This window comes from Sorex araneus, chromosome 8 (assembly GCF_027595985.1).
Source record: "Sorex araneus isolate mSorAra2 chromosome 8, mSorAra2.pri, whole genome shotgun sequence".
In the NCBI taxonomy this organism is placed as follows: Eukaryota; Metazoa; Chordata; class Mammalia; order Eulipotyphla; family Soricidae; genus Sorex; species Sorex araneus.
The window spans coordinates 47793032-47816788 of NC_073309.1; positions in this window are offsets into that span (position 1 = coordinate 47793032).

The following is a 23757-nucleotide window of genomic DNA, read 5'->3' on the forward strand; positions in this document are numbered from 1 at the left end:
TCATGCGGCCTCTGTAGAGGCCGTGCGAGCTCATATAATCTTCATTCTCAGCAATGGAAAACAAATAATTAAATGATGCCTTTTCAGCAGGTTTGATTGTTGGGGGGAAATTCCAAATAATAATAGTGAGTTCTCTGTTGAAATATTGAATGTATTCAAAGTATAGAGAGAATAAAGAGAATATCATTAGCCACTCACGTGGGGGGGCACATGTGGGAGGGGGGTATTGGGGTTCTTGGTGATGGAACTTGTGCACTGGTGAAGGAATAGGAGTTTGATCATTGTATTGATGTCGGTGGGCCCCTCGGGTGATTTACGTGAAGTGGGGAGGAGAAAGACGGTCACTTTCTCTCCAACCGCCTCTAACACACGGGACCCAGGGTTACTGGGTTCTTGTCTCACTCGCGGAAAAGAATTTCAGGAGTAGACAAGCAGTGAAGTAAATAGATTTTATTTAGAGGTTTCTGAGGGAAGGAGGAAGGATAAGTGGAAAAGAAAAAACAGTAAGAGTAACGCGCTCAAGAGAGAACGTGGGCTTCTCCAAGGGTGGAGGAAGCTCTACACACATCCTAGCACTGGACATGAAAGCATGAAAGTACACATCTCAAGGGGGGAGATGCAGGCAACACATGTGCTCGAGCATCACATGTGCTCGGCCACGTGGGCACAAGCAGCACATGGGCTCAGGCAGCATATGCACATGCTTCCTTTGTTCAAGGTGGCCTTTATAGGGTTTCTTCAACCTGCCCCCACAGTGGGGGCTTCTTCCCAGGTAAAAGTCCATTGCTAAGGAGGTTACCAGGGAGGCTGGGAGTGGTGATGGTCTTTAGGCTGGATCACATTTTAATCAGATTAAGGGAGAGGTTGACAGAATTGAAGAACTTCATGGGGAGGGTCCAACCTCCTCAGGGTCTGCTGAAGGTCTTATCAGGTCTGTTTTCTGTATCCACAAGGTGGGTCAGTCTCAGGATTCTCCTTCCCAGAGACTTTGTTAATCTGTTTCATTGCCAAGGGCCTTTCCCTATCTACCTGCCTAGATCAGTTTGACTGAGACTTAAACCTGAAAGCTTTTTAAGTTTTGTCATGGTGATTCAATAAAATAAAATTTTTTTAAAAAATGAAACCTTTGAATGTAACCAAGGAAATAACCTGTGTTTGAGACAAATTCCACACTGCTCCAACTGCTCTCTTGTCAGCTACCAAGGAAGTAAAAGTTTCCCAGAAGTCAAAGCTAAGGTTGAACTGTTGTTCATGTGTGAGCTGCGAGTGAAGAAAGAGAGAGAGAGAGAGAGAGAGAGAGAGAGAGAGAGAGAGAGCTCAGGATGCAATAGTGAGTTTATTAGAGGCTCAGCGCTGAGGACCCAAAGTCAGAAGAGACAGAGATTCGGAGTCCCATTTGCTGAGAGGGTCTCTCTCTATCCTCTAAAGGTGGGCTACAATCTACAAACATTCTTATAAGTAAATCAGAGTTAATAAGTAAGGGAAAAACAACCAATGCATCGTTCCCACATGGCCTCCAGGTGCTCAAAGTAAAACAGTCAATGTCAATATCTCCTGCCCATTCGGTGCAGCTTTCAGGTGCCATCTCCCGTGAGCTCCCATCAATCTCTGGGGCCCAGTCACTCCCACCAATCTGAGCTGGTGGGCCCTTGACTCTGTTGACTGGGGTCATGAAAGGAGTGCTTCTACCTCCCTTCTCTTGTTTAACTCAGGGATCAGTTCCAGTTTCCCAGTCCCCATCACATTTTTAAATTTTTCATTACAGTTTCATAATCCTTGTGATGTAAACTTCTTATTTGTCATTACAGGACAATCAATATTTTAAAATCATGCTTGTTTGTGTAGAAAAGAACAACCTGATTGTTGTTGCTGAGTAGAATGTTATAGAGGAATGTTTAAAACTTGCCTGGACTCAGGTCGGGCTGTTGGTGGCTGAGCCACGCTCTCAGGCTGGGCAGCCCCTGCGGGCTGATAAAGGCTTTTTTTTTTTATTGAATCATCGTGAAAAAAATACAAAGCTTTCAGGTTTAAGTCTCAGTCATATAATGATTAAACCCCCATCCCTTCACCAGTGCACATGTTCCACCACCAAGAACCCCAATATGCCCCCCTCCAACCCCCCCACCTGAGTAGCTAATGATCTTCACTTTATTGAATATATATTCAATGTATACTTTGAATACATTCAATATTTCAATAAAGAAATCACTATTATTATTTGGAATTTTCCCCTAACAATCAAGCCTGCTGAAAAGGCATAATTTAATAATTTGTTTTCCATTGCTGAGAATGAAGACTCTATGAGCTCGCGTGGTTTTGGATTTCTGTTATTTTAGCTCAGTTCACAGCCTAGATGCATTTCTGTAAGAAGCTGCTCTGGATGCCAAAATGGGAGCAGAGGGTTCGTTTCGCATGCGGCAGCTCCGGATCTTATCTGGGAGGAGGGTGTGCAGGTAATGCCCCCACATCCCATGATCGCCTTCAAGCCACGTCATTGCAAACTCATACCTCTGGGTTGGGAGTCTTAGGAGGTGGCTCTCACCATGTGGGTGTTGCCACTGCCGCCATCTTCTGCGCAGAAAGACAGGCTAGAGAGGGAAAATCCCTCCCCAGGCAGCACGGGGTTTTAGCACAGTTCACAGTCTATATGCATTCCTGTAAGAAGCCGCTCTGGGTGCCAAAATGGGTAAGAAGACCTCTCGGATCATAGTCTTTAGGAGCAGAGGATCCATTTCGCGCTCGGCAGCTCAGGATCTTGAAAAGGCTTTTAGGTCTTTTAAACAAATAAGTGCCCTGGAGCCTTCAGAAAAACCTCACCCACAACCTTCAGGGCTGATTGTGACTGTGACTATAACTGTGTCTCTTGACTGAATGCATGGGCCTGTCTGGGGTCTCAGGTTTTCACAGAAGGTTCTGGAATCAATGCTCTTTCTGGTCTGACTCAATAGAAGCCACCTGAGTTTCCTCTAGAGGTGAACTGTCACACCCTCTGCACCCCAAGCCTCAGGCCAGTTCTTTAAGCTCCTCCCACCCTGAGAGCACTTCTAGAGACCAGGGGCAAAGTGGGGGAAAGCTTTGACCAAACTGGAGCTCAGCTAAGCAACTTGGGTGGGGATTTTTCAGAGGAAGAAACTGAGGCTGCAGGGCCCCAAGCGACAGCACAGTGGGGAGGGCCCTTGTCTCCACAGGCCACACAGGTAAGATCCTTCACCCTGGTGGGTACCTGATCCTGCCAGGGGTGAACCTGAGTGTGGAGCCAGAGTGATGCCTGAGCATTACTGCATGTGGGAAAGAAAATACCACTACCAACATAACACCCCAAACCTGGGGATCTGTGACCATTCTCAGCTGTCTTGGTTCTGTCTCACTCCAGTTTCCAGCATTGGAAAGTGGCGGGTCTTTCTGATTGGCCTAAATTTCCTCCTAGGCAAGTCTCATGAAGTGAGGGGTTGACATTTCCATTGAGATTATTTATTTATTTATGTTGGGATCACACCCGGCGATGCTCAGGGGTTACTCCTGGCTCTGCACTCGGGAATCACTCCTGGCGGTGCTCGGGGGACCATGGAGGATGCTGGGGATTGAACCCAGGTCGACCAGGTGCAAGGCAAACGCCCTACCTGCTGTACTAATGCTCCAGCACCTACTTCAAATTTTCTCACCATCACTAAAGCCTTCCCCACAGGCAGGTGCTAGATAAGTTATTTTGTATTGCTTGTAATAAAGAGTATAGAATGTCTGTAGAGGGACTGCAGTCATTTGTGGAGTATAGAATAACATCACATGAGGCTGACACCCAAGGGCAGTAGATACGAGAGCCAGGAGTATTGCCTTACAGCTGGAAGCCTGCTTCATGAGCAGAGGGTAGAAGGCAGAGGGAATAGAGAAGGGACCACTAAGAAAATGATGGCTGGAGGAACCAGTTGGGATGGGAGATGCATGCCAAAAGTAGATAATGGACCAAACATGATGACCTCTCAGTGTCTGTGTTACAAGCCATAATGCCCAAAAGTAGAGAGAGAGTATGGGGAATATTTTCTGCCAAAGAGACAGGGGGACGGTGGGAAAGGGGAGGTATATGGGGGATATTGCTGCTAGGGAATGTGCACTGGTGGAGGGATGGGTGTTTGATCATTGTGTGATTGTAACCCAAACACGAAAGCTTGTAACTATCTCACTGTGGTTCAATAAAATTTTAAAAATTAAAAAAAAAATAGTATAGGATGTCTGCTCCATCTGAGGTGCCCTAGTGTAATCAGCTCAGTGCAGGGTCTGGGATCATCTCTGTGGCAAGCTGCCATCTTTCGAGATTGACTTGTGAGTCTCTGGATCTTTGCTGTTAATGCACTTAATCCAGAAATTTCTTTTAACAGAACTGGTTCCTCCAGCAGCAGCTGCCCCTGGGGTCCTGCACAGAGGGAATCAACCAGCAGGAAGAGAGGCCCTGAGGGCAGACAGACCCCCGGCCACTCTGCTCAGCCGCTAAGATGTCCGGCATGGCCCAGCCCCCCACCCTGCTTAGCCTGACTCTGCTGCTGCCTCTGATCTTACCGCCTTGGGCGCCCACCAGAGTCGGTAAGTGATCCCTTCTCCTGTGCTCGGACCCCAGGCTCCCGCAGGCTCCCAGCCCTGCACAGTGCTCGCCCTACCCCTGCATCCCCACAGGCAGGATCAATGGCCCCGCAGGGCTCCTGCAGCCATCAGGGAATCAGCAACTCCAGTCCCGCGGGCTCAGTCACTCTGCAGAAGTGGCACAGCACCCCATTCCACTCTGCCCCCAGACGTCCAGTTCTGAGGTGCCCACTCGCCAGCATTCACCCAGCAGTAACACAGGCAGACAGCTGGGCAAGCATGTAGATGGGCAGGCAGGCAGTGGGGCAGGCAGCCAGGAAGGCAGGCCAGCAGGCCATCTGGGATCCATTGTTATTTAGAGATTTTTATGGATCTCATTCTCCTCCCATTCTCATGCTAAGGAAGCAAACTAGCCACATACTAAAGCCAAAAACAAGCAATTAGCAAAGTAATCTATTGACAACAAAATAGAACTATTAGTAGGACAGTAGGTGAACTACTCACTGATTAACAAAGAACCCCTCCCCCATAAGATACTAAAGATAAGACAGTTGACAATAGTAAAACAAGTATCAAAACAGAGTAGTCAGATAACAGACAACTGATTGGTTGATTTTGGGACTAAAACACATCAGCAGCAGGCTACCCTCTTTATTGATCCCCCACATCTTGGGTCTTGTTTTTCTGCCAAGTGCGCACACGTCCTGCCTCTCTGCCACAGGAGCTCATATCCTGCTTTTCGGCCAAGCTCCCTTGCACACATCCTGCTTTTCTGCCCTGGGAACACACATCATCTTACCTGTCGAAGTGATGTCGGTGGGCCCCACGGGTGACTTACGTGAAGCGGGGAGGAGAAAGATGGTCACTTTCTCTCCAACCGCCTCAAAACACGTGGGACCCAGGGTTACTGGGTTCTTGTCTCGCTCGTGGAAAAGAATTTCAGGAGTAGACAGGCAGTGAAGTAGCAGATTTTATTTAGAAGGTCTTAGGGAAGGAGGAAAGGATAAGTGGAAAAGAAAAACCAGTAGGAGTAACGCGCTCAAGAAAGAACGCGGGCTCCTCCGAAGATGAAGAGAGCCTTGAATGGACTATTGGTCCGTCTTTTATAGGTTCTTTACAGCTCGTCTCGATCCGGGATGTTCTGGAGTCTCCTTGGAGCTGGGTCACTGAAGTTAATCAGGTTAAGGGAGAGGTCAGAGGGAATGGAGGAACTTCATGGGGAGGGGTCCAACCTCCTCAGTGTCTGCTGAAGGTCTTATCCACAGGGTGGGTCAGTCTCAGGATTCTCCTCCCCGGAGACTTTGATAATCTAAGTTTCATTGCCAAGGGCCTTTCCCTATCTACCTGCCTACATCAGAAGGGGCTCACTTTCTGGGTCAAAGTTTTACCCTTCCAGGGTCAAAGTTTGCCTCTTTCTCAAGGGAGTGGGGGCAGTTGGTCTCCCACACCGAGAGCGCCCCTTGTGTCTCACCCAGGTAAGGAGCTGAGAAGGTTTTGCAGCAAGTTGATTCCTTTAGAGATTTATTTATGTGTCTCTGGAACAAGGCCGGTAAGGGTGAGCTTACCTGTTGGTGGAGGTGGTTTGTGTGTGCCTAGCAGGTTTTACGTTCTTTGTCCTGGGTCACCCTACTCTGAGGTTTAGAGAATCATCCCTGTTTCCCAGAGGAGGAACAGAAAGTGAAACCAGCTTCCTCTGCCCCCACCAGGCTGCTCCCAGCCTGTGTTGGCTCCTCTGACACCCAGACCCCCAACAGCACAGGGGGAGTGAGCGCCCACTGCCCTCTGGGTGTGCGTGTCTCTGAGAATCCACGGGAGATGGGGTGAGAGACACACTCCCCAGGCCCAGAAGTCAGAGAAACAGCAAGAGTGAGGTGCAGTGAGGTGAGGCGTGTCCTGGCCTCTGGGAAGAACAGGTGTGGGCTGGACGGGTCTTGGCTCATGGAGCTTCTGGGAGACTAAGGACTGAGATGGGGGAAGTCCTGGAACAGCCCTGACTGTGGGAGCACTCTGGAGTGTTCACTGTCCTCATCCCTTTCACTAACTAGGAAAAGACCAGAGAGGCCCATGAACCAGCCTGATGATTCCCAACAGAGCTCTTTCTCCTTCTCTTTCTCTTTCTTATTTTATGTTTTTGTTTTGGAGTCATACTGTTGTGGGGTGTGAGCTCCCAACCTGAGTTCAGGCAGAGTTTTCATACATTCTTATCACATCTTTGTTGGAATATCCATTGACTATTTTTCTTTTTTCTTTTTTTCATTTTATCGAATCGCCGTGAGATAGTTACAAGCTTTCATGTTTGGGTTACAATCACACAATGATCAAACACCCATCCCTCCACTAGTGCACATTCCCCACCACCAATATCCCAGGTATACCCCCCCTTTCCCACCCTCCCCATGCCTCCATTGCAAAAAATATTCCTCATACTCTTTCTCTACTTTTGGGCATTATAGCTTGCAACACAAACACTGAGAGGTCATCATGTTTGGTCCATTATCTACTTTCAGCACACATCTCCCATCCCAACTGATTCTTCCAGCCATCGTTTTCTTAGTGGTCCCTTCTCTATTCCATCTGCCTTCTCCCCTCCACTCATGAAGCAGGCTTCCAGCTGTAAGACAATACTCCTGGCCCTCATATCTACTGTCCTTCGGTGTCAGCCTCATGTGATGTTATTCTATACTCCACAAATGAGTGCCAGTCCTTCTATGTCTGTTCGTCTCTTTCTGACTCATTTCACTTAGCATGATGCTCTCCATGTCTATCCATTTATAAGCAAATTTCATGACTTCATCTCTCCTAACAGCTGCATTGTAGTCCATTGTGTAGATGTACCAAAGTTTCTTTAGCCAGCCATCTGTTTTAGGGCACTCGGGTTGTTTCCAGATTTGAGCTATTGTGAACAGTGCTGCAATGAATATATAGGTACAGATGTCATTCTACTGTGCTTTTTTGCATCCTCAGGATATATTCCCAGAAATGGTATTGTGGGGTCATACGGAAGCTCAATTTCTAGTTTTTGAAGGACTATCCATATTGTTCTCCAGAAAGGCTGGACCAGTCGGCATTCCCACCAACAGTGAAGGAGCGTCCCTTTTTCCCCACATCCACTCCAGCACTGGTTGCTTTTGTTCTTTTGAATGTGGGCTAGTCTCTGTGGTGTGAGATATCTCATTGTTGTTTTGATTTGCATTCCCTGATGACTAGCGATGTGGAGCATTTTTTCATGTGCCTTTTGGCCATTTGTACATCAGCTATTTTTCTAAGTAAGCGACATGATCTTAGCACAGAGGCTGGATGCAGTGTCCCTGCATCCCTGCAGTGTCCCATTCTGTTTCCCGGTTCTTCTTTTTAGCAACTTGTGTTTTTCTGCTAACTTTGGGTCACCTAGTCACAATACATGGTGAAATTCAGGGCTCACTCCTGGCTCTGTACTCAGGAATTACTCCTGGCAGTGCTCAGGGGACCAAATGGAAAGCTGGGAGTTGAACCTGGGTCAACCAGTTGCAAGGGAAATGCCCTAGTCTCACTGTACTAGTGCTCTGATCCTTGGCATTTGTTTGTTTGTTTGTTTTTGAGCAACACCAGGCAATTCTCAAGGGTTGTTCCTGGCTCTCTACTAAGAGAACAAACAACCTTAATGATCTCAGGGACCATATGGGATGCTGCTGGGAATTGAACCTGGGTCAGCGGAGCATCAATGCTAGCACCCAACCCTCTGGATTAGTTCTGGCCATGGAACTTTTTAACTGCAACACAGTTTCACAATTTAAAATGTAGGAAACTTGGTTATATGAAATCTGGTCACAGCCCAGAGCAGCACAGGCACCCACAGTACACGAATCCGGTCCCCTCTTCCACCCTGCCCCAGCTAACCAGCCCTCACTCCCCACTCTCCATCCTCCAGCTTGCAGGTGACCACTCAGTTGAACACCCTGGGCTCCTCCCCATCCTGACCTGGGTTCCAGAATCTGAAGCCCCTCAAACTTGGCCCTTTCTCCCCTGTTTTCCCACAGGGGCTAGGGAGGTGGTCATGCTGGCACCCACTGAAGTGAATGGCTCCCTGGATGACACCGTGACCCTGCCATGTCACCTGCAACCTCTGAATTCCAAAACCCCAAAGGTGATTCAGATCAGGTGGTCGTGGCTGGACCCGCTGGGGGACCCCAGCATTGTGGCCGAATTCCACTGTGGCCGAATTCCCCAGCATCCGGGATCCTGAACGTGTGAAGTTCAAGGTGGCCCGGTTGGGTGCTGATCTGCTGGACGCCTCACTGACCATTCACAGTCTGTGGCCTGAGGATGAAGCCAACTACACTTGCGAGATCCACATCAGCATGTCCCAGATGGAGAGCGCATGTACCTGGCTCCGAGTGATCTGTGAGTATGAGGTACGGGGCTTCCTGGAGTGGCATGGTAGGGACCCACACTCAGATGGGATTCATTTCCCACAGGAACAGCCAAGATGGGAGGCCTAGAGGAGGGATGCGGGTCCCTGGGGGCAGGGAGGCCTGAGGGTCCTGGGGTGGGAGGCAGCGGGGCACAGAGGGGCTCAGGAATCCCCATCCCTAGGCTCCAGGAAAGTAGGTTTGGGGGTGCCATAGCCAGACTGTAGGGAGAGATTGGGACCATCCACATACACATTCTTATCCAAGGCTCTGACAAGTCCTGCAGAGTAGACCACAAGTGCCCACTTCCTGCTGTTTGTTTGTCCCCAAATTGAATAGGAGCTATTCACAATAGCCAGAATCTGGAAACAATCCAAGTGCCCCAAACAGATGACTGGATAAAGACGCTATGGCATGTCTGCACAATGGAATACTTGCAGCCACCAGGAAAAATGAAGTCAAAAATTCGCTTATATGTGGATGGACATGGAGAGTGTCATGCTGAGTGAAATGAGTCAGAGAGAGAGGGATGGACAAAGAATGAATGTACTCATTTGTGGGATATGAAAGCACAGTAGGAGACTATTACCCAAGGACAGTAGGAACAATGGGCCAGGAGGACAGATCCATGATTGGAAGCTGCCACAGTGGGTTGGGGGAGGCATTAGGAACAGAGAAGGAACCACTATCACAGTTGATTGGAAATGATCACTCTGGACAAGATCTGAACACTGAAAGGAGGAAAAGTGATCTGTATGTTACCCTTTCAGTAACAGTGCCTAAAGGGAAAATGAGAGAAAGAGAGAAAGTTTGTGAGAGAGAAAGAGAGAGTGTGAGAGAGAGAGAGACAGAGACAGAAAGGGAGAAAGAATCTGCCACATTGAGTCAAACTGGGCAGGGAGAGAAACTTTGTCATTAGTGGCATGAAATGTGCAAGGAACTGTTGAAGGGATGGGTGTTGGAACATTGAGTGAAGCCCAATCAATGACAACTCGGTAACTGCATCTTCAATAAAGAAAAAAAAAGGCAGGAATATCTGTGACCCAGGAATTGCAGGAGGCAGAAAAGGACTGTGGTGTTGGTAGCCCTGATATAGACAGCTAGGGTGAGTATGGTGGTGTTGGTGGCCCAGGTGTAGACAATGAGTGTTGGTGTGGAGGTGGTGGTCCCAGTGTAGACAATGAGGGTGGGTGTGCTGGTGTTGGTGGGGGTGGGGGGTCATGGCAGGCCTGCTGTCTCTGTGTTGAAGGCAGAACTGAGCATGCACATCTCAGCTCTCAGTCTTTGTCCTGCATAAACTCAGGGGAGTCTGGGAGCTAATCCAGGTCCCCAACCAGGCTCTGAGCAACTGCCCAGCCAGGCAAAAAGCAACTGAAAAAAAAAAAGACAATAAAAACCCCAGTGCTCCTCAATGCTTTTGTCCCTGAGCCCATCCCTGTTCCTCACCAGATGCCCCCCAGGTCTCCATCACCCTCTATGATGACATCGGGCAGCAGGGCCTCAGGGACACCAGCCTGACCTGTGATGCCCGCAGCAACCCAGAGCCCAAGAGTTATGACTGGAGCACGTGAGTCCTGGGCTGATCCCTGTCTGAGAGGGGAGACCATGGGGGTGGTGCTCTAAGGTCTGAGGGAGGAGGCTGGGATGAACTCCCAAGTTTGGGGGTACAGGATCTGGGGGCCCTTACTCCAAGGTGAAGAGGTGGAGGGACTGACCTGGACCTGGACCTGAACAAAGAGGCGCTGAGAGCATGAGTCCAGGTCTGAGGGAGGAGGCTACGATGGACCCCTGGGTCTGAAGGATAGGGCTGGGAGTGGAGCACTGCGTCTAAGCGAGGAGGGGCTAGGGGATGGACTCTGGGGGCTGTTTTTTTTTTCACTATCCCTGGACATGCTCAGCTCTGCCTGGGCTCTGCACTCTGGGATCACTCGTGGAGGGGCTCAGGGGACCTAATGGGGTGCTGGGGGTCAAACCAGGATCGGTCACACACAAGGTAAGTGCTTTACCTTCTTTACTATGTCTCTGGCCCTGGACTCCTCAGTCTGAGGGAGGAGGCTGGGGCAGGGGTTGCTGGCCTGAGAGGAGGGAGAGGCAGACAGAGCAGAGAGGGAGTCACCATTGGTCCCTGTTAAAGTGTCGTCATAGCATGCCACTGGCCAAGCAAGTGAAAACAGAAATAAACAAATGGGACTATCTTAAACTAAGAAGCTTCTGCAACTCAAAAGAAACAGTGACCAAAATACAAAGACAGTCAACAGAATGGGAAAGGATATTCACCCTATACCCATCGGATAAGGGGTTGGTATCAAGGATATACAAGGCACTAGTTGAACTCTACAAAAAGAAGACTTCCAATCCCATCAGAAAATGGGGTGATGAAATGAACAGAAACTTTCTCAAAGAAGATATCTGAATGGCCAAAAGGCACATGAAAAAAATGCTCTTCCTCACTAATCATCAGGGAGATGCAGATCAAAACAACAATAAGATATCATCTTACAACACAGAGACTGGCCCACATCCACACCGGTGTTGGCATGGATGTGGGGAGAGAGGGACTCTCCTTCACTGCTGGTGGGAATGCTGACTGGTTCAGCCCTTTTGGAAAACAGTATGGATGAGTCAAAAAATTTGAAATTGAGCTCCCATTTGACCGAGCTATGCAACTTTTGAGAATATATCCTGGAGAGGCAAAAAAGGATAGTATAGTAGAAATGACATCTGCATTTGTATGTTCATTGCTGCACTGTTTACAATAGCCAAAATCTGAAGAAAAAAAGAAAACCCAAGTGCCCAAGAACAGATGACTGGTTAAAGAAACTTTGGTACATCTACACAATAGAATACTATGCAGCTGTTAGGAAAGACAAAATCATGAAATTTGCATATAAATGGATCAACATGGAAAGTATCATGTTAAGTGAAATGAGTCAGAAAGAGAGGGACAGACAGAAAGATTGCACTCATCTGTGGAATATAAAGTAACAGAATGGGAGACTAACACCCAAGAATAGTAGAGATAAGGATCAGGAGGTTTACTTCATAGCTTGGAATCTGGGCTCAAATGCTGGGGAAAAAGGCAGTTTATATAGAGAAGGGAACATCAAGTAAAGGGTATTTGGAGGACCAGCTTGGGTTGGGAGATGCGAATCGAATGTAGACTATAGATTGAACACAACGGCCACTCAATGCCTCTAGTGCAAACTACAACACCCAAAAAGGAAGAGAGAACAAAAGGAAATGCCCTGCCACAGAGGCTGGGTAGGGTGGGGGGAGGGAGTTGGGGTGCTTGGAGGGATACTGGGATCATTGCTTGTGGAGAATGGGCACTGGTGGAGGGATGGGTATTCGATTTTTGTATGACTGAAACACAAGCATGAAAGTTTGGGGTTTTTTTTGGTTTTTTTGGGGTTTTTTTTGCTTTTTGGGTCACACCTGGGGGTGCACAGGGGTTACTCCTGGCTCTGCACTCAGGAATTACCCCTGGTGGTGCTCAGGGGACCATATGGGATGCTGGGAATCGAACCCGGGTCGGCCACGTGCAAGGAAACGCCCTACTCGCTGTGCTATTGCTCCAGCAGCATGAAAGTTTGTAAATCTGTAACTGTACCCTCTGGTGATTCACTAATAAGAAATTGAAAATATATATATACTCTCAATTATATGTTCCAATTATATGTGAATATTTCATTTTTCTACATATGCCAGAAATGAGTGCTACTCCTAGAAAAATTACTAACAAACTAGATTTAATCTTGCCCTCATAAATTATAGCATATGCATAAAGTTAAATTAATTAGCCTCTTCAAAAAAAATAAAGTGCCTTCATGGGTACAGGGAATCAGCTCAGTGGGGTTCAGGTACCTGCATGTATGAGACCCAGGGTTCAGCCCCAGCACCCACATCCACAATGATGTTTCAATAAACTGAAGGGGTCTTGCATTCATGGTTTTTGGGGGATTCAGCCAGGCTTTCTGGCACCCCGACTCTTCCCAGGCCTGCTCTGTGCCACGTCCTCACCCTCCTGCCCTACATGTCCACAGTCCTCAGTTGAGCACTGGGCCACTCAGAGTCCGAGATTACCTGCACCCCAATACCACAATGCACATCTATTTTGTTGCAATACCTCGGGGTCTAAGGCATCGGGCAGCTCTGGAGGGACCTGACCAGCTCTAGTGGGGCTTCCTCTGAGAGAGGCGGGATCTCAGGGGGAGGCTGAGCAGAGGAGGGACTGCAGCTCTGTTCCAGCAAGTTCCAGAACCTCAGGGGAGACAGAAGGGGGAGCAGAAGCTAGGAGAGGGGTTAGGGTAGGGCCACACAGGCCCTGAGAACTGAAAGGTTCTGCATGGATTCTGAAGGCAGGACTACCTGCTGAACAGTAATAGGGGTGTGAGAGGGAGAGTCGGGGGGACTCCAGGTACCCCTCAACTTGGGTCACACAGGGGGAGATGCTGGGGGTCCTGAGTCCCTGTCACTCTGGGCTCCAGCAGAGGCCGTGTTCTCACCCGCCTCTGTCCCCCAGGACCACGGGCCCCCTGCCCCCCTCTGCTGTATCCCAGGGCTCTCGGCTCCTGATCCAGCCCACTGAGGAGTCCTTCAACACGACCTTCATCTGCCGCGTCTCCAATGCCCTGGGGACGGGCCAGGCAGCCATGAGAGTCCAGCTCCCAGGTGAGGACAGTGGGGAGCATGGAGACACCCCAGGAGGTGCGGAGCAGGACTATCTCTGAGGAGGGATGGGAGGGTCCCTGAGGACCCCTCAGCCACGAGATGCTCTGGGACTCAAAGACTCCCACTGGACTTTGTTGCTTTCCCCTCCTGAGACAACTTAAAAATCTGTGTAGTCTCTCCCAGGGTGCGGCTCTACTCCAGCCTGGTCAGAGGTTCACAGGGTTTGCCCAGGAGAGTACCACAAATAAACTCCTATTTCTTCACTTTATCTCTATGTGTCCCTGTCCCTTTGCGCCAGTCAGGGTCCCCATTTCTGTCAGCACCCAGAAGGCCTTTGTCCACTCAGAGCGCGTTATTTTAGGCCCCTAAGCAGGGTTCGTACCTCCTGCCAAGCCCAGTCGTCCTTCTCTCCTGGCTAAGATGTCCGTGTGTGGGAAGCACCATGATGTTCCTATTGCCGGGCTTCCTGGGGCGGTTTGGCCTCGTGGTGGCACAGGGCACTTATGTGGGGGGGGGCAGGCCTCATCAGTAAGGAGCAGCTAAATCCGACAAGGCCCTTTGAATCTGAGGAGTGGGGATGAGGGGATGCGCTCCCCTTCCCCCATCATTTAGTGACCCTGGGCACACTCAGGAATCTCCTTATTTCTGCAGGTGGGGAACGCCACCTCCAGGGTCACCTTTTAGAGGGCATTCGTATAAACTGGCAAGCATTCCACCCCGGAGCTCTCAAGAAGGACAGACTGATATTTTTGTGCCCAAAGGCATGGCCCGAGTATCCTCTGGGTAGTGTCAATTATGCTTCTCTTCATCTGTGAGGCCTGCTTGGTCAACGTATGAGGAAATGGGCAGAGGAACTACTCTAAAACTGACATACGCTTTGCTGCAGGGGCCTAATGGGGAGAATAGTCTTGCCAGCCACCTCTCCCTCCTCCTTATCTTGCCCAAGATAAAGGTTCCGCATATAAGCAAGGGGAACCTCCATCTGTCTCTAGCTCTAAGCCAGCCTAGCCCTCTGCATTCACCCCTGCAGGATGAGGCACTGAAAAGTGTATTGGGGTGCTCCCCTCTGAGCAGGCAGGGCCTAGAGCTGCCAGCTCCACACCTAACCCTGGAACTGCCTCTGTACCCACAGTCCCTCCCCTTCATGTAGGCAAGTAGACAGGGAAGGGCCCGTGGCAATGACATTCCTGGGATGTAATAAAGCCAACAGCCCAAGCTGCAAAGAGCCCCCTTGTGAGCTCAGGCCTGATAAGACTTTCCCCTGGTCCCAGCAGCAGAGAAGCTGGACCCCCTCTGAGAGAAACTCTAGTGGGAACAAATGGCCAGGAAGGTAATGTCCGGAAGACCACCTACCACTCCCAACTGTACCCCCTTGGTAATCCTTAAGAATGGACTTTTATCTAGTTAGAAGCCCCTTCTGGGGCCAGGCTAGGAAAACACTATAAAAGCCACCTGGACAAAGGAAGGGTGCGCATATGCTGCCTGAGCCCATGGGCCCAGCACATGTGTCGCCCACATCTCCCCTCTTGAGATGTGTACTTTCCTATCTAATGCTGGACGTGTGGGGGCCTCTCTCTGCCTTTGGAGAAGCCCGCGTTCTCTCTTGAGTGTTTTACTCTCTCACTTGCCCTCCTTCCCCTTTCTAAAATCTCCAAATAAACTGTTTTACTTCACTGCTCATCTACTCCTGAAATTCTTTTCTGCAAGGCGAGACCACAACCCTGTAATCCTGGGTCTCAGGTTGGCAGAAGCGGATTGGGAGAAAGAGACCATCTGTTTCTTCCCATAAGCCCCCCACGGGCCCACCAACTTCACCTTGAGTCAGGATTCCCCCAGGAGGGCTTCAGTGACCCTGAGTCACATACTCCCTCCCTCTCTCAAGCTGTGGTACAGCCAGTTCCTCTCCACATGGAACTGATGTTGGTGAACCCCACGGGTGGTTTATGTGAAGTGGGAAGGAGAAGACAGCCACTTTCTCCCAATCCGCCTCTGCCACCTGGGACCCAGGGCTACTGGGTTCTTGTCTCACCTCACAGAACAGAATCTCAGGAGGAGACAAGCGGTGAAGTAAAATAGATTTTATTTGGAGGTTTTGAAGAAGAGGAGGGAGAGAAAGTGGGGGAAAGTGGAGAGTAACGTGCTCAAGAGAGAACCCGGGCTTCTCCAAGGGCAGAGAGAGCTCATACACACATCCTAGAATTAGATAGGAAAGTACACATCTCAAGAGAGGAGATGCAGACAACACATGTGCTCGGGCATCACATGTGCTCGGCCATGTGGGCACAAGCAGCACATGGGCTCAGGCGGCATATGCATGCTCTTCCTTTGTTCAAGGTGGCTTTTATAGGATTTTTCCAACCTGGCCCAATGTGGGGCTTCTACCTGATGAAAGTCCATTGCTAAGGAGGTTGCCAAGAGGGGAAGGGTTGGGAGGGGTGATGGTCTTTGAAATTCCTTTCCTGGCCTTTTGTTTCTGCTAGAGCTTCTGGGTGTGTGTGTGGGGGGAGGTGTGTGTGGGGGATTCCAGCTTTTTCTGTGTCTGTTGCTGGTACCAGGTGACCAGGTGAGGGGTCTTATCAGGTCTTAGTTCCTGTTTTCTGTAAGGTTGGCTTTCCCAGCTTCAGGACTATGACTTCCTAGGAAATTTATTGCCGTTTCTTGGGAGGGGCCTTCCCTATCTGCCTGCCTGCCTACATCATTTTCATAGCATGAACTCTTTCCATAATGGGGAAATTCACTAAGGTGTAGAAGCCCTCTTCATTCCAAGACCTGAAGCTGGTCCAGATGGATCTGGGAAGCTACACAGGTGACCCTGATAAATACAGAGAGGAGCTGTCGTCTGGACTCCTCTCACCTGGTGGGTTTTGCTCTCACCTGGAGGGAGGTAATGCCTATCCTGAGGCAAACGCTCACAGCAGCTGAAAAGGACTCGGTCCATGTAGCAGCCATTCGCTACGGGGATTAGGAGGCCCCTCAAGGGAGGACGCGAGGCCTCGGGGACAAAGCAAGGAGAAAATAAATCAGGCACAGTCTCGGGCTGAGACCAGTTCTTCAGAGGAAGGAATAGGAGAGACAGGGGAGCCAGAGACAGAAGATTCAGGAACTGGGGAACCAGTCAAGTTCCCCACAGGGACCAAGCAGTCCCCCAGTCGGACCCTCACTGGTTTCATGAGACCATAGAGACAATGTTGATAGACCTTTTCCTTCATTGCATAAGGAGGGGCTAAGAAGGGTGAGGACCAAACCTCTCAGTTATAGCCACAGGCCCTCATTAAACAGGAGCCTCACTAAACAAAAGCCCCTCACACTTTTTCCAACGATTGAGGTTCATGAGCCAAGTGAAGTTCACGAACCTAAACCCTGATAGCTGTGAGGGCAAGCTGCTTCTGAGGGACAAGTATCTCTCAGGCCACCTCTGACTTTAGGAAGAAATTCCAGAAGGTTCCAGATGGCCCGGAGGAAGCAATAGGCTGCTTTCTTGAGCTGACCAATAAAGCTTATTATTCGTGAGAAGAGGAGGAACTGGGGCCTAGAAAGTGGAAAAGCAAAGAAAAAGCCAAGGACACAATGGTGGTGGCCCTCAGGGAGGCAGATTACAGGAGAGACTGGGAGGGGGAGCCCAAAGGCACCTCTGCAAGAAGGCTGGACTGTCCTGTGAGGACTGCCCCATACCAGGGAAGCCCCAAAACTCTGTCCTGTTTGCAAAGATCACTGGAAGAGGGAATGCGCAGAAGCAAAGGCCCCCAAACCCCCAGTCCAGTGGGGACCTGGAATGATGGGTCCTGAGGCTCTTGCTCCTGGAGGCCCCGTTATATGGACAATGAAACTCTCTGTGGGCCCGAGGTCACCTTAGGGGTAGAGGCTCCCCGTCAGCTTCCTCTCTGACGGTGGGGGCACTGCTTTTGCCTCACTTGCATCAGAACTCACAGAACACAGGAGAGCCGGGTGGTTCCTCCCTTGAGCCTGTGATCAAGGTCTGCAAAGGGAATAGCACAGCAGGGCCCCTTGGACCCCATGGACTCGGCCTCTGCGGGTTCCCACCGGGTCCCACCCACCAGCTCCTCCCAGAACCCCACGTGCTGACCCGCACCAGGCAGCTCAGCTCAGCTCCATGTGCAGAATTTCTGGGGGGTCACAGTGAACACAGGGGTCCCTCACGGTGATGGAGGCAGTTAGAAGGAAGGGCCCCATGGTAATAGAATTCCTAGAATTCCGAATTTTAGATGCCCTGTTGCAGAGAGACCAAGTCCACACACAATAATGAGAAAGCAAAGGAACTCTTTATTTTCTTACAAAAGAGGGTTTATTGGGGAAACTGCACAAGCAGAGGGGCAGGGAGGGGTTCCTAGCTGACATGACAGGTTCTGGCAGCCTATCCCTCTGGGTTCCAGGGCAGGGCATGTGGCATTACAGGGGTGTCAGCCACTCCCTCTGCTGCTGAGCACCTGCCTTTGCTTCAGATGAACTTGGGAGAGGGCCTGGGCTCTGCTGCCCTCAGCTAGCTTCCTACGGACACCTGGGCAATGCTGCTGCAGGTCACCAGCTGCCAGGGTGGTGCAGGGTGGGAATCAGCAAGCAGAGTCTGGCCGAAGTGTCGGGTTTGGCCTGTTACCGGGAGAGATGGCAGAGCCTGGCAAGGAGGGCCAGTTCTGTGTGCCCCAGCAGACATGTCCATCACCCACTCAGGTGGCTGGGCAAGGCGGGACCTCCCCAGAGAGCCACGCCCACAAAGCCCCGGCCAAGCCACGCTCTGGCCATGGTGGGGCAAGAGAGGGTCTGCCCAGATAGATGGTCTTCTGTGTCCTGAGCCCCTATCTTCTGCCCGGGCCAGGGCTGGTTCTCTGAGGGCCCAGGCAACCCGCTCTTGGAGGTCCGTCTGGTTGGCACGAGGCAGGAAGCGCAATGGGGAGTCTCCAGCGCATCTAACTGGTGGGAAGGGCCCGCGGCAGGGAAGGGCCTCTCCCAGCAGGTGCCCACATGGAGCCGTGCCCTCAGGATCCGTATCTGGGATGCCCCTCAGATCTGCTGGTCCTCAGGAGGACAAGCCTTGAAGCACAGCTGAACTTCAGGCAGAAGTTGTATGCAGCACCATGCCAGGGAGTGGCTCCTGCTGCTGCGGCACCTCCAGGCCCCCCAGGTCCGGGGTTGGCAGTGGCCCCGCATCACGGTCACCTGCTCGGTCTGGATGACGGCACGGCTGCGGCAGCCCCTGTGCTCCTGGTCCTGGCACGTCCAGTGCACCCTGTCCCCCATGGCCTCCTCTTTCCGGTACAGGAAGGACCCGAACACCAGGAAGCTGCCCCCCAGGGGTGTGAGCAGGAACTCCAGGCCCCAGGCTCTCTGAACCCCATCTTCAGGCGGCACTTCTTGGGGGGCAGGGACAGAGCCCTGTAGCTCTGGACCTCCGCTGAGGTGTGTCTGTGGGCGCCCACCCCCCATCCCAGGGGAAGGCTCTGGCTCCTGTGGGCAGGTTGGCCCGGTCAGCTTCTGTCTCCGACACCGCGTCTCCAGGCCCTCCATGTGGGCGGGTAGCAGTACCTGTGAGTGAGGGTCTGCGCACGCAATGCGGGTGATGGCCCGATCGCGCCAGCGCGGCCCCACCCTCTGACGGCAGTTCAGCCCCACGCTTTTGGCGGCCCACGGCCGTCTCCTGCTTGTCCAGGAAGGTCTCAAGAACCCACAGGCGGCCCTGGACGGGGTCCTCAGGGACTCCAGGGTGCCCGGGCTGCCTCCTGCTTGCTGCGCTGCTGCTAGGGGATGCCAGGACGTGGCTGGAGGGTCACCCCCAGACCCTCTGTTGGCAGCATCGGGGTGGTGCTGGCCAGAGGGCCAGGGCCGGACAGGTCCAGGGAGGCGCCTTGGTGCCCACTGTCAGGCTGGGAGCCCCCTTATCACTGCTTGGGAGAGATGGTCAGCAGGACCAGTGGGGAGAAATCCTTGGAGTTGGTGGTGGACCCGGGGGCCTTTGAGCTCGGCTCCTGACCGGCCTGCCCTCTTGTGGCCTCATGGTCGCTGGCCTCCGGCAGGGGCACGGTGGGACCAGCGGCCTGGCCCCCGCCCTACACTGGCACCAGAACTTGGGTGGTGACAATGGCTTCCTTCACATAAGAGAGCTGAGGACGGCTGCCCGGGTCCTGGATGGGGGGATGCTCAGGGCCAATCCCATCACCCTGAAGGGCACTGGGCCCCGCCAGGTGGTGGCAATGGGAGCCCTGCCTCGCCGATGACCCAGCCCTGGTGGGTCCTTTGGCCTCAGACGCTGCAATCACAGGAGCCGCATGTGGCCCTGGCCCATCCGGCTGCCACCACCTGGAGCCCACTCCCCTCCCCCACTTGCTACTCTTGGGAGCGAGCCCCATGCCCATGCTCATGCAGCCCCACTGACCATGGGGGTGCTCCCAACCCGGCGGGGGGAGCCCACTTCCTGGACTGTCCCAGTGCTCAGCTAGGGAGCATGCTGCAAAGGAACATTAATGCTCCCTGGAGGTAGGGTTCAAGTCTCATCCACACAGTGGAGTCTTGACAATGACCCTGACTCCAAGTCACAAGCAGTTTCTATAGGTTCCTAGGTTGAGCAAGCACTATGATAACAGTGATCAAGCAACAGTGGTCAGTGATTAGTCAACATTTGATAAGTCAGTTTCTGGTTGTTCAAATAAATGGACGTAGTAACAGTTAGTCAGTTTGTGGTTGTTCCAAAACATGGACATAGTGACCCCTCATGACCAGTCAGATGATCTAGCAGTTCCTTCTTTTAGGACCTGGGAGTTCACCAGAAATTGCAAGTTTAGTTTCTCGGAAACAGAAAGATAGGCCTAGTCAAAACTTAACGTTAGCTGTGGCCTGTCAGGGCATCAGTTTCGTCCTCACAGTAGGGACTAGTTATGTTCGGTCTGGTATTGATAATTTGTGGCTCTTATCTTCTGATCAAACAGAGGCTTACTTAAATTCCTGTAGCAAGGTTGCCACTACTGATCTTACTGATCTTATCTTACCGCCATTTGTTTCTCACTAGCCAATGCCCATGCCTGATCTGCATTTTACTACTGTTTGTATGGGGGTCCAGGCACTCATATCATACCACCTCCTCCCAGCAGAGAGGTATAAGTACTGTAACTGCCATAGAAGTGAAAATGCAAGTTTCGTAATTCAGAAGAAAACATACTTTCAAATAGTTCAAACAAGCAGTTACAGATAGACGATCTAGACATGTTTTCAGAACATTCTGGCAGCTACCGACCCTGCTTGTTTCTGGGTGGCTTCTATAGACAGTGGATAGCGATTATGAAACTATTTGCCAAGGCCGAGTTTTCAGCCCAGTTGTCCTTCCCTTGCAGATGGCTGGGGAGGGGCAGGGAGCGGGGTTTTAAGAAAAACAAAAAGGTTTCAGTAAAACAAAATGTGAAGCAGAAATCAGACATGATGGAGTTGCTCCTGCCCTGCTCTGTGTCCAACAAGTCCTGGCTCTGCACCCAGGAATTATCCCTGGCTGTGCACAGAGGGACCATATGGGATGCCAGGGATCAAACCCTTGGTTGGGCATGTGCAAGGCAAATGCCTTCCACCCTGTACTATAATTCTGGGCCCAAGACCAACTATTTTTTAAAAATGTGTACAGGGCAGAGCAATTGTCCAGCGTTTTGGGCACATACTTCCTTGAGCCTGACCCAGGTTTGATCCCTGGTACCACTTGTGGTCGGTCTCCTGGACCCTGCCAGGAGTGATCCCGAGCACTGAGTCAGAGGTACATCCTGATCACTGCCGTGTGTGGCACAAAAACAAAAACAAAAATCAAGTTGGGGAACTCGATGAGAGACCATGAGTCTGAATCACCAGCTAAGCTGCATGGAGTCTTTATCTTAGAAACCTGGAAGACAAGAAATATTTATTATTTCAAGCAGTTAAATAGCATATATCTGGGTGAGGAAAGACTTGTAAATTGCTGACCCCTGACCTTAATTGTTGAAGGGTCGCCAATTTAGAGACTCAGAACAGAGAAATGCTGAGGAGTTTCTTAACTGACAGCGCAGGGCCCCAGACCCAATGCCGCAGCCTCTGGTGCAGTTTCTGGCAGCCTGTAAAGGGCTCAGCACATGTTTCCATCAGGAAGCGAGAAGCAGAGAAGCTATTTAAGCAGTGGGGTGACTCTACTTAGTTGTGGCACAGCAGGTGTCCAGACGCAGATACACCAGTTACATAGTGTCACAGCTCAGGTGCAGTTCATGGGGAGGGGCCTGTCCCTGGTGGGTCAGTCAGAGCTACTTCTGGAGACTGTTTCAAGGCAGAAATGGGGGTCTGAGGACCAGACGTGGCCCTTGTGTTCAGATACTACACTGGGTCGCTGTCCCTGCAGAACCCATGGTGACGAACCTTCCCCACTGCCCCTTGTCACCAGCAGGGACTGAGACTGTCCTAGTGCCACACCCAGTCACTACTTCCCCTCCTGCCTCCCTCTCTCCTGTAAAGGACCCTGGTGTCAGCCAGCTCTAGGATGTCCAGGAGAAGGTCCGGCCCCAAGGCCCTGAATTCATCACCCTGCAAAGGCCTTCGTCCATGTCAGGGACAGTCACAGGCTCAGGGATTAGGACTCGGATGTCTGGGACCCATTATTCTACCCAACACAGTCCCCTGGGCCCTGCTCCAGCGCAGGAACTGAAACTCTTCCCCGGAAGGGTGTTTCTGCACAGAGAGGATGATGGAGGGATGGAAGGATGGATGAGAATATGGGGAGATGGATGGATATATGGGCAGATGAGGGCTGGTTGTTTGGATACACAACAGATGGACAGAACGACAGACAGCTGGCTTAATGATAGCTATATAGAAGATACATAAACGACAGGAGATGGGTATCAGGGCTTCCCAACGTGGGTGCTACCAAACCCTGGGCCTGCAGGAATGACCCAGGGGAGTAACTGTAACCTTGGATGCAGTTGTGGAGGCAGCAACTTTGATTCTTTACTTGAAGAAGCTCAGTTCTGGGACCTGAGAGACAGCACAGCGAGTCAGGCACTTTCCTTGCACACAGCTGACCTTGATTCAATCTCTGGAACTGCACGTGGTTCCCCAAGACCCACCAGGAGTGAGCCCTGAGCACAGCTGGGGGTGGCCAGAAACCTAGCAAACAAGGTACATTTCCAGGAGGGCTCTAGTGATTCCTTTCCTGAAAACCCAGGAGTCGGCCCTGAGCAGTGCAGGTGTAGACTCAATCCACTTCCCCTCCCCAACCACCACCCAGTGAAGACCTTGGGGCTGGAGCAACAGCCCAGGGGCAAGGCCCTGAGCAGTGCAGGTGTAGACTCAATCCACTTCCCCTCCCCAACCACCACCCAGTGAAGACCTTGGGGCTGGAGCAACAGCCCAGGGGCAAGGACCCCAGGCCGGGTAGGAGGGAGACAGCAAAGTGTGACTGGGCGGCCCTGAGGGGGAGAAGGAGAAAGAAGGTTCCAGGCTGTGGGCAGTGAGGCTCCCAGCCAGGCGGGTCCTGGTGTCTGGGAATAAGGAACCTGCAGTGGGTCCCACACACGGTCTCTCCCCCTGCCCGTCAGGACGCAAGTAGGTCAGCCCTGGGGACTGCTGGGCCCCAGCTGTGCGAGGATCCAGGAGAGCCCACACGGAAACCACTTTCATGGATCTGACACAGGAAAACACTGGCGCCAGGACAGTTTCTCACTGTGATGTGGCAGGTAGATAGGGAAAGGCCCTTGGCAACGAAACTAGATTAACACAATCTCTGGGAAAGAGAATCCTAAAACTGATCCACCCTGTGGATACAGAAAACAGACCTGATAAGACCTTCAGCCGGCCCTGAGGAGGTTGGACCTCTCCCCATGAAGTTTTTCAAACTCTCAGACCTTCCCCTTAATCTGATTAAAATGTGATCCAGTTTAAAGAAGACCATCACCACTCCCAATCATCCTGGTAACATCCTTAGCAATGGACTTTTACATGGAAGGAGCCCCCCGTGAGGGCAGGTTGAAGAAACCCTATAAAAAACACCTTGAACAAAGGAAGGGCTTGCATATGCTGTGTGAGCCCATGTGCTGCTTGCGCCCACGTGCCCGAGCACATGTGTCACCTGCATCTCCCCTCTTGAGATGTGGACTTTCATACTTTCATACTTTTG